This window comes from Lissotriton helveticus, chromosome 2_1 (assembly GCF_964261635.1).
Source record: "Lissotriton helveticus chromosome 2_1, aLisHel1.1, whole genome shotgun sequence".
NCBI classification, from domain to species: Eukaryota; Metazoa; Chordata; class Amphibia; order Caudata; family Salamandridae; genus Lissotriton; species Lissotriton helveticus.
The window spans coordinates 2,130,160,232-2,130,175,865 of record NC_136059.1 but is presented as its reverse complement, the minus strand read 5'-3'; positions in this window follow the sequence as shown (position 1 = coordinate 2,130,175,865).

Sequence of the window (15,634 nt, the reverse complement as noted above, 5' to 3'; positions counted from 1 at the left end):
CTTAACTGTCTGTGGTAGCGGTTAAGGACTGACTCGAAGGTGGTCTTGTCGGTCGTGTCCTTGCTGGTGATCCATCTACTTTCCAGTTATTTCCATTGCTGTTTAGTGGTTCTGAGATCTTCAGTGTACCAGCTGCCCTGCTTGGTTGACCTTCTTTGAGTGGGCTGCTGCATTACAACCAGAGCTGCCAACTTCGGAGCTTGGAATACAGGTTTGAGTCTCGGTGTTGGCTCGACATCCTATTATTTTGGGCAAATCATTTAATGTCTCTATACCTATGTGCATCACCTGGATACCCTCATGGGTGACAAGTCAGTGGGCTGGTGTGTGTGCTGTGGCAGGTGAGTGGCAGTGGGGCAGGTGAAAGGTCCTACCATGGTGCGTGGGTCGGCATGTTGGGAGTGTTTGTTGCTGCATCAGAGGTCGCGGGTGCAGACCACAGCAATGTTGTAAATGCTGGGGGTGGGTGGGTTAGGGGTGATCACGTCGCTAGGCACGGTCCAGGAGCAGACATGTGCAGGTGGGCTTACCTTTGGCGTACCGTTGGTGCAACAGCAAAAACACACAAATGATGGACGGAATGCAGAACAAATCAAACATTCTCCCTCAGTCACAATCTGCGTTTAATCCATTGTTTTCTTGCTTACCATGTCACCACATCATCGCGCTGTGTCCTGCATTAATTTGGTTCTTGGGTAGGTAGAGCTTTTGTTGGCGGGAAGAACGATGAGCAGGAAAACCCAGGCAGGAAAACCCTGGTAGCAGTGGTGTCACTGGATCAGGCTGGAACAAGCAGGTAAGTGGCAGGCTTGATTCCCAGGTGCCGATGATGAAGAATGCCACCTCTGTGGGTGAGAGACATTACAACCTGAAAATAAATATTATCATACCCAAGATATTTAAGGGCTCAGAAATAAATGCATGGTTCTCTAACCATATGTCACCAGAATGCCACACTATTTTTTGATTAGCTACTGTTTGCTATGCGTTGGAAGTGCGTTTATAGGTTGAGATTGCAAGTGGGGTATGCAGGCTATGACTAAGAGCATTAATTAGAGGTCCCAATAAAGGCAAGACTGGCAAATGGGAGGAAACATTTTAACAGATACTGAACATGACACTTCGTAGGAGGGTTCATTGAGAAAATGAGCCAGTCAACAGTATTTATTTTGGATCCTTCGATCAAAATCATTACAAATCCAATGATCAATTAAAATCACAAATCAATTAAATTAGTATCAAATCTTGTTTTTTAAAAGGTAAGTCATCATGACAAATATATATAAAAATATAGGTTCTTAACGTAACACAAAATAACGTAACATAGTGTACCAAATCCTATCATTATATCATATTATGTCATATCATGAATTGTATCATATCACAACATATAGCACAATCACAAAATCACGTTAGCCGAATTCCAAAATGACCTGACCACAAAAAAAGCATAAACAATTTTTCAAGCTCACTTAACCTAGGCAGCTAGGAAACAAAATTAAAAATAGCAGACAAAGTTTAAAAAAAATCCAACCTGCTGGAGAGACAGTTGTTGTATTTAGTCAAGTCCTAATAGCAAACTCTCATTGACATATTCATCATTTAGATCTTCTAGATTGTTACCAGTGAAGAACCGTGACTTTGGGCCTGGCGGCGCAGGGCACGCCTGAAATCTTCGAGTTCACCTGCCTTGTGGCACAGAGACACGGAATACTCTGTGGTGTAGAAAACCAAGTTTATTAGCTGCAGCTAAGCACAGTTGTCCCAGAAGTACACCAAGTAGGTTCTCAGGAGACTGCCACTTTACTCCGTGGCTCACAAGCTTTTTATCGTCAAAATACATCTGTACAAACATACACCCAATGCACAAAGTTTTAGCCAATCAGAAGAGTTTGAAAACAAGGTGTTGTGCAACCAGAATGCTCTCTGCTTACATGTTGTGTGTTATCCAGCCCCCAAAGTTAATCAATACTGGTACCCATGGTTCAGTGTAGCAATGACACGACATGTCTGTATGCTTCAAAAGAAAGGTTGTGAAATAGGAAAACACAGGGAGAGAATAGCGAAGGCCAGAAGATAAGATATGGCGAGAGAAGAATACTAAAGGCTTACAGATAGTTGATACAGGGATTAGGTAGTCCAGACGAGGATTAGTTAGGCCGGCTGGTATCTGAGATTGGTTTAAATACAAGGACGGAGGTTTTTTTTGACACGTTGCAGTACAAAGGGCAGAGACACTTCGTTCATCGAGCAGCCTGTGTAAAGGCAACACAAAATGGCGGCAAATGTAAGATGGAGTCTAAATTAAAGAACCTCACCTGACCGCCTGAAGGACTCACCATGCAGCAAGCCTGAAGGACACTTAGCTTGTCCAAATCCAAATCCAAAAACACTTTATTTCGGATGTATTGCAATCCATAAAAGTACAGTACATTATACATTGCATTTAAAAACATCACAAATTTACAAATCAATCTACATAAAACATATAGATTACTTAACAGAGTGAGTAGACAAGATCAGTACAAAAAAGTGCAAAAAGTGCAAATCGAGGCCATATACAGAAAAAATGCAAAAGATGATTCGAGCTGGAAATCACAGTTATTCATCTAGGCATTTTCTTATTCTCACAGATAGTTTTAAATATTCTAACACCTGGAGGACACAATCAGAATGCAATAGCTGTAAATATACCAGGGCGGGTCTAATTTGTTTAAAATTTAATTTCCTTAAAAGAGTGACGAGATACCGCCTACGGGGGTACTCGTAAAATTTACATAAAAATATAAAATGCAGCATATCCTGTGGAGACTTCCCGTCGCAGCCACAGGGTGCTGCAGGTTTTTTAAAAATGTCCAACTTTGGTCTAATTAAAATATGATGAAAGATGTTGAACCTAAAGCGCGTCAGCAAAAATTTATCTTGAGAGGTAAAGGAGCATGTTAGGTACATTTCCATAGTATCACAAGTTCTTGACATAATGTACTTTCTAACATTTGGTTTCAGAAGCTCAACTTCATCTCTTAGGGCACTACGGTTCCTAAGAAAGGCCCTCTTGATTGCTACGACATCGCCCTTGACTATATCCCTCGGATTTTCAAACACGTTTAGGCGACCAAGCTTCAGAAATTGGGACCTCAAATATTTAAGCCAGGGTACACACATGGCATAATCCATTGATACAAGATCTTCCAGTATCTGGTGAGTTAAGGGAATATCCTGACTTAACCATAGTTTTGTCCAGCATAACAGTGGTTTCAGAACAACAATGTCTGAAATATACTGACAACCAAGCTCTTCATGTGCAGCTACGTTCGGTGTACTACCTGGGACACACAACAAGCGTTTTAAGAAATTATTTTCGGCTATTTGTAGTTGTTCTCCATTTATATAGCCCCATATCTCGCTGCCGTAAACTGCGGTGGATATAGATTTAGCATTATATAATTGCATCATAGCCACCATCGGCTTTTTCCCCAATTTACTAGCAAAGTTAAAAATCGAGGCGTTCACTCTGGTCAATTCACCCTTCTTCCTGGCCAGATGCGGAGCCCAACTTAGCTTAGTATCAAATAAAATACCCAGATACGAAAACGTATTAGTGACTGGGATCACAACATCATTTAATTTAAAAACGAACTTCTTGTTCGGTTGACGGCCAACATGCATAATATAAGATTTCGAATTGTTGACCATAAGGTCCCTGTCAGACATAAAATTGTTAAAAGCATTCAAAAGTGCTTGGAGACCCTTCTCTGTTCGAGATATTAAAACCGCGTCATCAGCGTATAAAAGTAAGGGAATTCCCCTCGCACCAGCTCTAGGACAATCTGATTTTATCTCTTGCAATTCAGACTCTAAGTCATTTATATAAAAATTAAAAAGAAATGGGGCCAGGATGCACCCCTGTCGTACTCCTTTATTAATATAGAAATTACCTGTGGTATCCCCATTCGCTGAGAACCTCACATTAGCTCTTGTATCATTATGTAGGTCCGCAAGGAAATCCTCAATCCCCCTGTCAACACCTTTATCCCTCATGGTCTGCCACAGCCTCCCCCTGTTAACACAGTTGAAGGCTGATGACAGATCCATGAAGGCTAGGTGAATTGCTCCTTTTTGTACAACAGTGTATTTATTCAGAATAAGAAACAAATTAAGGCACTGGGTTATGGTGGAGCGACCTTCACAAAAACCATATTGGGAAGCCGACATGATATTATTTTCAGTCGACCAGCTTACCAGACGTTGAAGCAAGACTCTCCCCATAATTTTAACCATTGAATCGATCAGGGATATTGGACGATAACAAAGAGGACTTCCCCTGTCACCTTTTTTAAAGACCGGGACTATGGTTGATAATCCCCACGTTCCCGGACAGCCCACTCTGGCCGCGGCATTAAATACAGCGGTCAGAATTGGAGACCAGAAGGCTGGATCATATTTATAAAGGTCCGGCGGAATTCCATCAGGACCGGGCGCCTTATTTGCTGTAAGGCCCATAATGGCAACCAAAACCTCACTGTTTTCAAATGTTATATTACTACTTCCATCATGGGGAATAGCAGCCCTGGTTCCAACACCCTCTGAGTAATACAGGCTTTTAAAGTGGCTTTCCCATTCTTCTTTTGTTATGCAGCAAGCAAGTTCATTACATGGATCAGAGGTCAAAAAAGGTTTTTTAACCAGTGCCCAGAACTTTGTGCTGCACTTCAGGGTGGAGGGATCAAGTAGTTCCTGCCAAGCCTCCTTCCTAAGGGACTCCTTACGAGCAATAGTAATAGCCTTATATTCTTTTCTGCAAGCTTTTACCTCCTCCTGGTTCCTTGGTGAAGCTGACAACGCAACCCTCAAATTGCGAGCAGCTTTGGTACAATCATGACTAAACCATTTCGGGCCTAATTTAGCCTGATTTTTGTTAGGGACAGTAAGAAGCGCTGACACCTTCTCCGACACATTTTGATAGGACTCTAACACTAGCCTGGGGTCACCCCCCTCAATCGTGCATACTTTGATATCCTCTGTACACCCTTCAACAATTGTTTTAGAGAGGATATCTGCAGAAATCATAGACCATTTTAACCTCCTCCTCCCATCAGTTGTTCCCAGACTGCCTTGACTAGTGATCTTATTTCCCTTCTTTACCCAGGGACATTTAAGGCAGATTGTTAGAGGATTATGGTCACTGAATTCACTCGAAACAATGCAAAAAGAGTCTATAAAAATTTGCATTGTCCGAGAGACCAGTATATGGTCTATAAAAGTACCCCTACCATGTCCCTTAAAGGTTGGAACATCAAAACAATATAAAGGATCTTTAAAAGACATGGCCATTGAAAGGTCAAGGTCATCCATAAGGTTGTTGCACAGTTCCCCCTCCTTAGTGTGTTCCATGTGGAGATAACAAGCACGTTCACACAACATTTCTGATAAACGCTTATGTAATGGATCGATACAGGGGTGCAAATTAAAATCTCCCATAATCATCAAGTTATGACCTAGGTCTTTCATGTTATTAGAAACAAAAGAGTTTAAACTACAAATGTCATTCCTGACCTCACAATCATAGATAGCATTATAAAAGTTCACCAAACCCACACGGACATTTCCTCCAGATAGGGCCAAGCTTGGCTTCAACTCTACGTACTCCGCAAGGTATTAATATAGAGATAAAAATTACAAGGCCCCCCTTCGGCCTACCCCTTAGAGATGGCAAGGCTGGTACATAAAAAGCCTTGTAACCTTCCAAAAAGAGGTTACAACTCACCTCCCAAGTTTCTTGTAAACAGATGATTGAGAATTGTTTGATATAAGTCACACAATTTACATCACACATTTTCGCCGCAAGACCGGCTATATTCCAGGAAACAACATGACATCCTAGGTTAGTAGCCACCGGGTTATCTAAATTTATATTTGTAAGTTCACCTGTAGCCGCAGTGTCCTGAGCCGCAGGTGCCATCCGTCAGTCACACATCTCAAGCCCAGATAATGCTTCATACCTGTTCTGTGTGATTAGATCCGTACCATGACGATAATGGCCAGCATTAATACTCCTATTATAAACATTATTGGGTCCACCTGACCTACAGAGATTCGTGGTGTTATAAAAGAATTGGGTATCTTGAACAGGAGTAAATAGTTCAAACGCCTGCCTGGTTAAACTCTGTTGTGGTGTGGATTTACAGAGATGCGCATAGAAATAACCCAATGGGCGTACACAAATACTATTTTCATTATAGACCAGTGTAGAAGCTCTCAAGAGAACAGTTGCCACATGCTGAGGGTGTTTAAAATTAATAACTATACAGTCTCCAGAGCCACATTTTTTAGAGGGTCCCACCCAATTTACTCGTCTAACTGCCATTATCTGGTCAGAATATGTGATGGGAAAGCCACAATTTTTATTGAGCCATGCCACAGTCTTATTTTTCAGGGAACTGTGTAATTCATCATAGGGAGATGCAGGATGTGTACCACAAGAAGGAACTTAGCTTGTCATCAGATAACTCCTGCTGGTGATAGCCAAGTCAATAAGACACCAGATAGCAAAGCTATGGTACAAGGGCCAGGATGCAGGTTGACACTGTCTAGAATGGAGGACGTGGACCCATCACTGGCAGATGCATTAGGTCTGAAAATAAGAATTGGTTTGGTCTTAACGCGGCCAGTAGTATCATTAGGGACCTGGGTGAATATCACAGTGTTGACATTATGGTCTCCCAATACAACCAAATAATTTCATCTAGAATCTCTAAGAACAGGAACCACAATACACTAAAGGTGGGCTTCTAATTTCATTAGGATGCAAGATGAATCAGTTTGTACATTTTGGGGTATGCTAAGGTGGAAACTTGTATGAATAAAAGCATTAGCGTAAGCCTTGTGAATCTACCAAGCTGTAGTAAAAGGGTGATAACCAAAAAGTATGCAGGTATGTTGTCACTCAGGAGGAAGAAAGATAAATATTTAACACAGCTTCAATAATGGAGATCTGCTTGGAGGGATTTTCATGAAACAATCCCATGTTTATTAGAAGCATGAACTGACAGATGAGGGCAAAGGAATTGCCAACAAGATAAAATTCCTCAACTTTGAAACATTATCCCGAATGGCAGTAAGGGAGCAAGCACTACAATGAAGTGCAACCCTCTCCTAGCTTATAATTTTCAAAGTGTATTTAGTACCTTTAATTTTACCATCTTGCCACTTCCAAATAGATGTACAATCATGTAATACGACTAAGAATCTAATTGTAGGGCCAGGGTGGGAAAATACGTTTGTCAAATCAGATAATCTCAGTCAGTAGACAGCAGAGTTACCCCTCATGTTAGACATTTCTCATAGACTAAGACATAGATACACATCTCAGGATAGAAAGTTTTACTTGTTCATACAGCAGGCATGTTAATAAGGTTACACCAGTGGCAAAGGCTTTTACCTCCAACAGTCATAGTTTTGATAATGTCACAACAATTCTTTTCAATATATATTTTGAATTTCATCAACATGAATCATGACATTACACACACAGCAAGTCATCCACTGTTACCAGGGTCAGTCCATCAGTAGTATGTGTGCCCAACACTCCATGAATTATTGGTCAAACATCAACTTTAAATCTATGGTGAAAAGGCAATAATATTATCCACAATGATGAGCTTGACATTTACTAAACACACATTGTGCCCCCAAACACCAGCGTTTGATTTTGGGTAGAAAAATCCAGTCCCAGAAAAGAATTATTGCACATTTTTCAAAATGTCTTTCTTGTTGCCTCCAAGTATCCATGAAATGTCCTCAATGTGGTCCCTAAGGACAACGTAGTTGTTTTTATCCAGACCCATCCTGTTGTACTGCACAATATGGAAGAATCTGAAGTACTGCCCAACATAGAAGAATCTGCCTCACATGTCCATGCAACAATATCACATTCAAGGGATGTCCATCATATAACACAGAGTAGCAGCAAATATCAAGGATCCCATCTTATGGCAAGATGCCCATCAGAAGACGAGGATGAAAACTATATGCAAAAAATGACTATGCCTGGAATGCGCAGATAATGACAATGATGGCAATCTTTGACAGTAATATGGTAAAGAATACCACCTTTTTCTGGGGCTACCATCATACCAAGTATGGGTACCATGATGTCCAAGTCGCCAATGGTCCGGAAGGCCAATGATTTCTAATGCCGTGCTATCTTTCATTTTGTAATCATCAGTCCAATTGCAAATAGTTTCTTCCCCACCCAGTTCCCTTCCCAGCCCAACATTTTTCTCGAATGAGCCATTCGGGGATAGCCTCCATAGGTAGGCTACCACTTTGGCCAGTCGTGCGTGTTTCATTGTCTAGTATCAGAATATTTTTAGGCACTCCCATACCATGTGCAGAAATCTACCCCCAGAATCCCCGCATCTGGTGCAGGCTGATGTATGAGTCTTCCATCTATTGATAAAGATGCATGGGTTTAAAGTATGCTCTATGAAAACAACTGAACTGAATGAGGTAAAGCCTCACTGGGATCACCAGCTCTTCTGCAGCCATTTTTTCATCCACCCAATCCTCGTCCTCCAGTGGGACCTAATCCCTCTCCCACCGTGCCCTAAGCATAATAACTATTAGCACCCAATAGAGAGAGGAGATGGTCTTTGGTGCATTTGACTTTTCCAGAGTGTGCCGGACCTAGAGGTATAAGAAAAGCCGCATTTTTTAAGCATATATTCTTTCTGTATTTGGTCAAAGGATTTAATATGGAACGTCTGCTAGATATCTCCTATCATAGAGATCCCAAAGGTATCCCACCACCAAATCCGCCTAGCTGTGGGACCTCCCGTAGACATGTCCCTTCAAAGAGGCTTTTACTGAGTGACCCTCCAGTGCTATTTAATGTCTTGTGGGCCCATACGTTAGAAAAAAATTAGCATTTCTTAATGGTCCGAATCGCTATTTCTGCCTGCTAAGAAATTTAAATTGTCTTTTAATATGTGTGAAAGGCATATGCGGCACTCCAAAATGTGATTTCTGCCCAGTAGAAATCACATTTTGGGATTCACAAAATAGGAACTCACAAATAGGATTTTCCTATTTGAAAATTGGTAACCGCATGTACATAGCATTTCCTAATTGTGCCTAGTCGCAAACTGGGCACTTATGAAATGGAAGTATCACTGAATCGGATCAGGTGGTAACCAGGTGCAAACTATAAAAAGTTACCCAAAATGCATCAGGTTCTTTCCGAACAGCGGCCCTGCAAGGATTTTGGTAGTGAGGGTGACAAAAAGGAGGAGACAGGAGAGGGTATTTAAAGAGAGGTACACTCTGTTTGAAGAGACAGAGGTGGAGATTACTGATAGGTACAGATTGAATAGCCAGATAATACTTGATTTAATAGCTGAGTTACGACTTCAGCTACAGGCACCAACACTCAGAAGCAACGCAATACCACCACATGTGCACATGTGCAGGTTTTGTGTTGCCTACACCTCTCAGCGTCAGGCAGTTCCCGGGGAGTCATAACAGTGGTAAGGGGCATGTCACAAAGTGCCTTTTCCAGGTTCTCTCACTGGTTCCTTGACATCATGATGAGCAATGCCAACCAATATATCTCATTCCTCAATCCCCCCCAATTATTGCAGCTAACCAAAGTCATATTCTACAGGGTAGCACAATTCTCCAGTCTCATTGGATGGTTAGATGGCACACATATTGCCATATGTCTCCCCTCCGCAACTGAATACATATACAGAAACAGGAAACTCTTACACTCACTCAATGTACATGTAGTGTGTGATGCCTCCTGTATCATAACAGACCTTGTGTCCAGAATAACAGACAGCACCCACAACTCATTCATGTTCCACCAAAGTGAATTAAACAAACGACTGGCACAGGGTAAATGGTTTCCTACTTTGTAAGAGAATCGTAGACTCAATGAATACAGTGGCCAGCACGGTGTGTGTATTGTGATCTAATGATTTCACTTCTCATGCTCTTAGAGTAACAGTGCGTATACCTTGTAAATGTAAATGTAAATGTCATGGTACTTATAGAGCGCACTGTCACCAGACGGTCACCTTGCGGTGTCGCCTATTCGGCTTCCTGGCGCTGATACTCATACCGCTGTGGAACCCCTCCTAGCTTTCCCTGTGAAGCGTCCACTCCTGGGCACCCCCAGGGTGAAGCCAGGCATCCTTAGCGCTGTTGGGGCTACTGTGGAGGCTTACGTCTCTGGCTACTAACACTGTTCCTGACTCCAAGGACAAGCAGTGAGAGGCAATATGACGGGGCACACAGGACAATGCGCTCAATCATTGAGAAGACCTTTTGGATCCAAAACTCCCTCTTCCACTGCCTCCACAAAACCAGTGGGGTACAATAGTGCAGTCCAGATACATGTTGCAAGATCATCGCCACTTGTGCCATTTTGCACAATATTGCAATAAGGAAGGGTCTGCATGACATCCCGATAGAGCTAGATACTGAATCAGATTATGAATTACCACCACTACAGGTTCAGCAGGAGGGCACAAGTGCAGCAGAGTGGCATGTACGATGCACAGATATCACCAACAACTACTTCTGAGGTAAGAGAAATTAGATTAATAAACAATGAGACATCACACATGATGCTGTTGCTTGGTGCATAACTGAGACACCACCTTTTATTCAGGTAGCAACAACATTGTAACATGCAAGTATTAACTGTATCCTTGTGAATCTAATATTGTTAGAATATTAACAATAAAAGTAACTAATGCTAAACAAAACAAAGTCAACTCATTCCTCTGAGTGTACAGTGCTTCACTTCCTTCTGCCTCTGGGGTTGGGTGCCTTGTCAGCAACATTAAGCTGCGGGACTGGTGACATGTCAGTCCCAGAAGGGAGCCTGCGTGAACCTCTGGAACTGCATGCCTCCTGAACAGATGCGGCACTGAAGCTAGAGCCCTCTTCGCTCTCAGGTAGGTTAGGGATGCTGGGGACACAGAGGTTGTGGGGCTGGATGTCCTCTTGGGCTGCGGTCACTAGCACATCCCATGTGCAATGTCCTGACAGCAGGACCCCAATTCAGTGTGAATGTTCACAGCCCCCTGCTAGCAATGTTGTGGCTACTGCCAGGTAGTTGATGGACGGGTTGAAGGGATCAAACCTTGTCAAGTAATGTCTGCACAAGGTGCTCTCTCTCCATTGCAGCTAGCCACTGGCCCTGCCCTTTATCTAAATTCTGCAGCAATGTAGACAAACATTGCAGCTGTCTACTAACTGTCCGTCTCTGTTTTGTCTGCCAGCACTGTAGAGAGATGATGGACCTCTCCAAGCCACCATACACTGGAGAACTATCTGGCATGTCATCAGACACGTTCTCCCTGGGGATTGATTATCTTTGCCCTCTGCACTGTCTTTGTGTCTTGACCTCTGAAGTTGTGGGGTCCCTGTTCTGTGATTGACCATCATCACTGTTCCATGTCCCTCTGCAATCCTCCTGGCCACCTTCTCCTTCATACGAGACCTCAGTATATACTACATTTTGTGGCTTTCAGGAATGACCACTGGGTGACTCCTAGAGAGTTCACTTTTTGCAGGATGTTGGTCCAGATCCAGGTCTTATGGCTTTTTGGCACATAGAAGGAGGCCTTTCAAAACAGTTGTTCTTTATGGGCCACACATTCCTCTTTCAGGAGCTTCAGCTCCTTCTCAATAAATATAACTTTCTGGACCCTAAGTCCTGGCTCCCATCTGTTGTAGCCATGGTCTTCTCCTGGGATGGTGTTCAGTGGCAATGGTGATGCAGAAGCACTCCATACTTTCAGCCTAGGCTTCTGGGTTGTGGACACACACCACATGTAGACTTCCTAGTCTGACATCATCATTCTGCACTAGAAAGCAAAATTTCCAAAATTGCGATTTTCTATTACTAAATAGTCATTTCCCAATAATTAATGCGAATCCATAGGAATCACTTTTAGGAAATTGCAGGTTGCTTACATTCCAATTTATGATTCCCAAATAGCAATTTCCTCAGATTCGCTATTTGGAATGGCAATTTTGGAATTTCTTACATATGGGCCATAGTGCTCTATGCCAACATGCTATCATGTTGTGGGTAACGTCGAGCAGATCTCGGGACACGCTATATCCATGTAAGTGCTTGATAAGCATTGGTACACATGCCCAAATCACCTCTAACTTGACATCTGATTCTGACCTGTTCTCGTACAGCCAGTCATTTATAGGTAGTTGTGACACCTAATAATATTGTTGGATATACACTAGCTCCAGCCCACCGTTCAATGTAGTTTGCACACTTTTATGCCATCTGTAGTAGTTGATGGAGGCTTGAAGTGTGGTAAAGAATCCCCAGGGTAGGGTGTATGGATAGCCGGGAAGAAGGTAAAACTGTTCCAGCAAAGCAATCATTTAAAAAAGGGCACCACAGCCCATTATCGAAAGCAAGAGTTTGCCCCATGCATCGAGCTGGGATCGAAGCTGGCAAGTCATTGGGTGTATGGTGAGTTCCCAGCTACGCACTGGGTCCATAATAACTTGATTCCCCAGGTATTTAAAGGTAGAGGCCTCCCAAAGAGGACTAACCACCTCTGACTCGGATGCATCTGATGACCAATTTATAGGGAGCACCACTGATTTATCCCAGTCGAGCTTTGGGTTTGAGTCTACCTCGCATATAATTAACATCTGAATGAGGCGGGGAATGGCTTGTTCCAGGCAGCTATAAGTGTGGCAGGGTATGCTCAGACGTGAGTCCCTTGCTCACTTTGCCACTGGATTCAAGCAAGCCGGGCTAAAGACGGCTGGAATGCCAGAAACCGGTCCTCGGAAGCTTGTTTCCCCTCCAGGGAAGACATGGCTTGGCAGCTCGGGCTGGACTGTTCCCATGAGGCACAGGGTCAGACTGATTTGCATATAGCCATGTCTGTACTGGGGTAGCAGAGTGGGCTAAAGAACGGTGATGGATTAAACCCAGATCTTTTGACTGGGTGTGAGTGTTTGATTGATTCAGATGCTCCGTCCATCACCACCCCCTTTTGTACCGCTTTTGGCCGCCATAAGTGTGGCAGGGTATGCTCAGACGTGAGTCCCTTGCTCACTTTGCCACTGGATTCAAGCAAGCCGGGCTGAAGACGGCTGGAATGCCAGAAACCGGTTCTCGGAAGCTTGTTTCCGGTCCAGGGAAGACATGGCTTGGCAGCTCGGGCTGGACTGTTCCCATAAGGCACAGGGTCAGACTGATTTGCATATAGCCATGTCTGAACTGGGGTGGTAGAGTGGGCTAAAGAACGGTGATGGATTAAACCCAGATATTTTGACTGGGTGTGAGTGTTTGATTGATTCAGATGCTCCGTCCAACTGATCTGGGTTTAATCCATCACCATTCTTTAGCTCACTCGGCCACCCCAGTTCAGACATGGCTATATGCAAATCAGTCTGACCCTGTGCCTCATGGGAACAGTCCAGCCCGAACTGCCAAGCCATGTCTTCCCTGGACCGGAAACAAGCATCCTGGGACCGGTTTCGGATTCATAATCCTCATCAGCCTGGCTATCTTGAATCCAGTGGCCAAGTGAGCAAGGGACTCACGTCTGAGCATACCCTGCCACACTTAGGGCGAGCAAAGCGATACAAAAGGGGATGATGGACGGAGCGTTTGAGCAAATCAAACACTCACCCCCAGTCAACTGATCTGGGTTTAATCCATCACCATTCTTTAGCTCACTCGGCCACCCCAGTTCAGACATGGCTATATGCAAATCAGTCTGACCCTGTGCCTCATGGGAACAGTCCAGCCCGAACTGCCAAGCCATGTCTTCCCTGGACCAGAAACAAGCATCCTGGGACCGGTTTTGGATTCATAATCCTCATCAGCCAGGCTATCTTGAATCCAGTGGCCAAGTGAGCAAGGGACTCACGTCTGAGCATACCCTGCAACACTTAGGGCGAACAAAGCGATACAAAAGGGGATGATGGACGGAGCATTTGAGCAAATCAAACACTCACCCCCAGTCAACTGATCTGGGTTTAATCCATCACCATTCTTTAGCTCACTCGGCCACCCCAGTTCAGACATGGCTATATGCAAATCAGTCTGACCCTGTGCCTCATGGGAACACTCCAGCCCGAACTGCCAAGCCATGTCTTCCCAGGACCGGAAACAAGCATCCTGGGACCGGTTTCGGATTCATAATCCTCATCAGCCAGGCTATCTTGAATCCAGTGGCCAAGTGAGCAAGGGACTCACGTCTGAGCATACCCTGCCACACTTAGGGCGAACAAGGCGATACAAAAGGGGATGATGGATGGAGCGTTTGAGCAAATCAAACACTCACCCCCAGTCAACTGATCTGGGTTTAATCCATCACCATTCTTTAGCTCACTCGGCCACCCCAGTTCAGACATGGCTATATGCAAGTCAGTCTGACCCTGTGCCTCATGGGAACAGTCCTGCCTGAACTGCCAAGCCATGTCTTCCCTGGACCGGAAACAAGCATCCTGGGACCGGTTTCGGATTCATAATCCTCATCAGCCAGGCTATCTTGAATCCAGTGGCCAAGTGAGCAAGGGACTCACGTCTGAGCATACCCTGCCACACTTAGGGCGAACAAAGCAATACAAAAGGGGATGATGGACGGAGCGTTTGAGAAAATCAAACACTCACCCCCAGTCAACTGATCTGGGTTTAATCCATCACCATTCTTTAGCTCACTTGGCCACCCCAGTTCAGACATGGCTATATGCAAATCAGTCTGACCCTGTGCCTCATGGGAACAGTCCAGCCCGAACTGCCAAGCCATGTCTTCCCTGGACCGGAAACAAGCATCCTGGGACCGGTTTCGGATTCATAATCCTCATCAGCCAGGCTATCTTGAATCCAGTGGCCAAGTGAGCAAGGGACTCTCGTCTGAGCATACCCTGCCACACTTAGGGCGAACAAAGCGATACAAAAGGGGATGATGGATGGAGCGTTTGAGCAAATCAAACACTCACCCCCAGTCAACTGATCTGGGTTTAATCCATCACCATTCTTTAGCTCACTCGGCCACCCCAGTTCAGACATGGCTATATGCAAATCAGTCTGACCCTGTGCCTCATGGGAACAGTCCAGCCCGAACTGCCAAGCCATGTCTTCCCTGGACCGGAAACAAGTATCCTGGGACCGGTTTCGGATTCATAATCCTCATCAGCCAGGCTATCTTGAATCCAGTGGCCAAGTGAGCAAGGGACTCACGTCTGAGCATACCCTGCCACACTCGAACAAAGCGATACAATAGGGGATGATGGACGGAGCGTTTGAGCAAATCAAACACTCACCCCCAGTCAACTGATCTGGGTTTAATCCATCACCATTCTTTAGCTCACTCGGCCACCCCAGTTCAGACATGGCTATATGCAAATCAGTCTGACCCTGTGCCTCATGGGAACAGTCCTGCCCGAACTGCCAAGCCATGTCTTCCCTGGACCGGAAACAAGCATCCTGGGACCGGTTTCGGATTCATAATCCTCATCAGCCAGGCTATCTTGAATCCAGTGGCCAAGTGAGCAAGGGACTGACGTCTGAGCATACCCTGCCACACTTAGGGCGAACAAAGCGATACAATAGGGGATGATGGACGGAGCG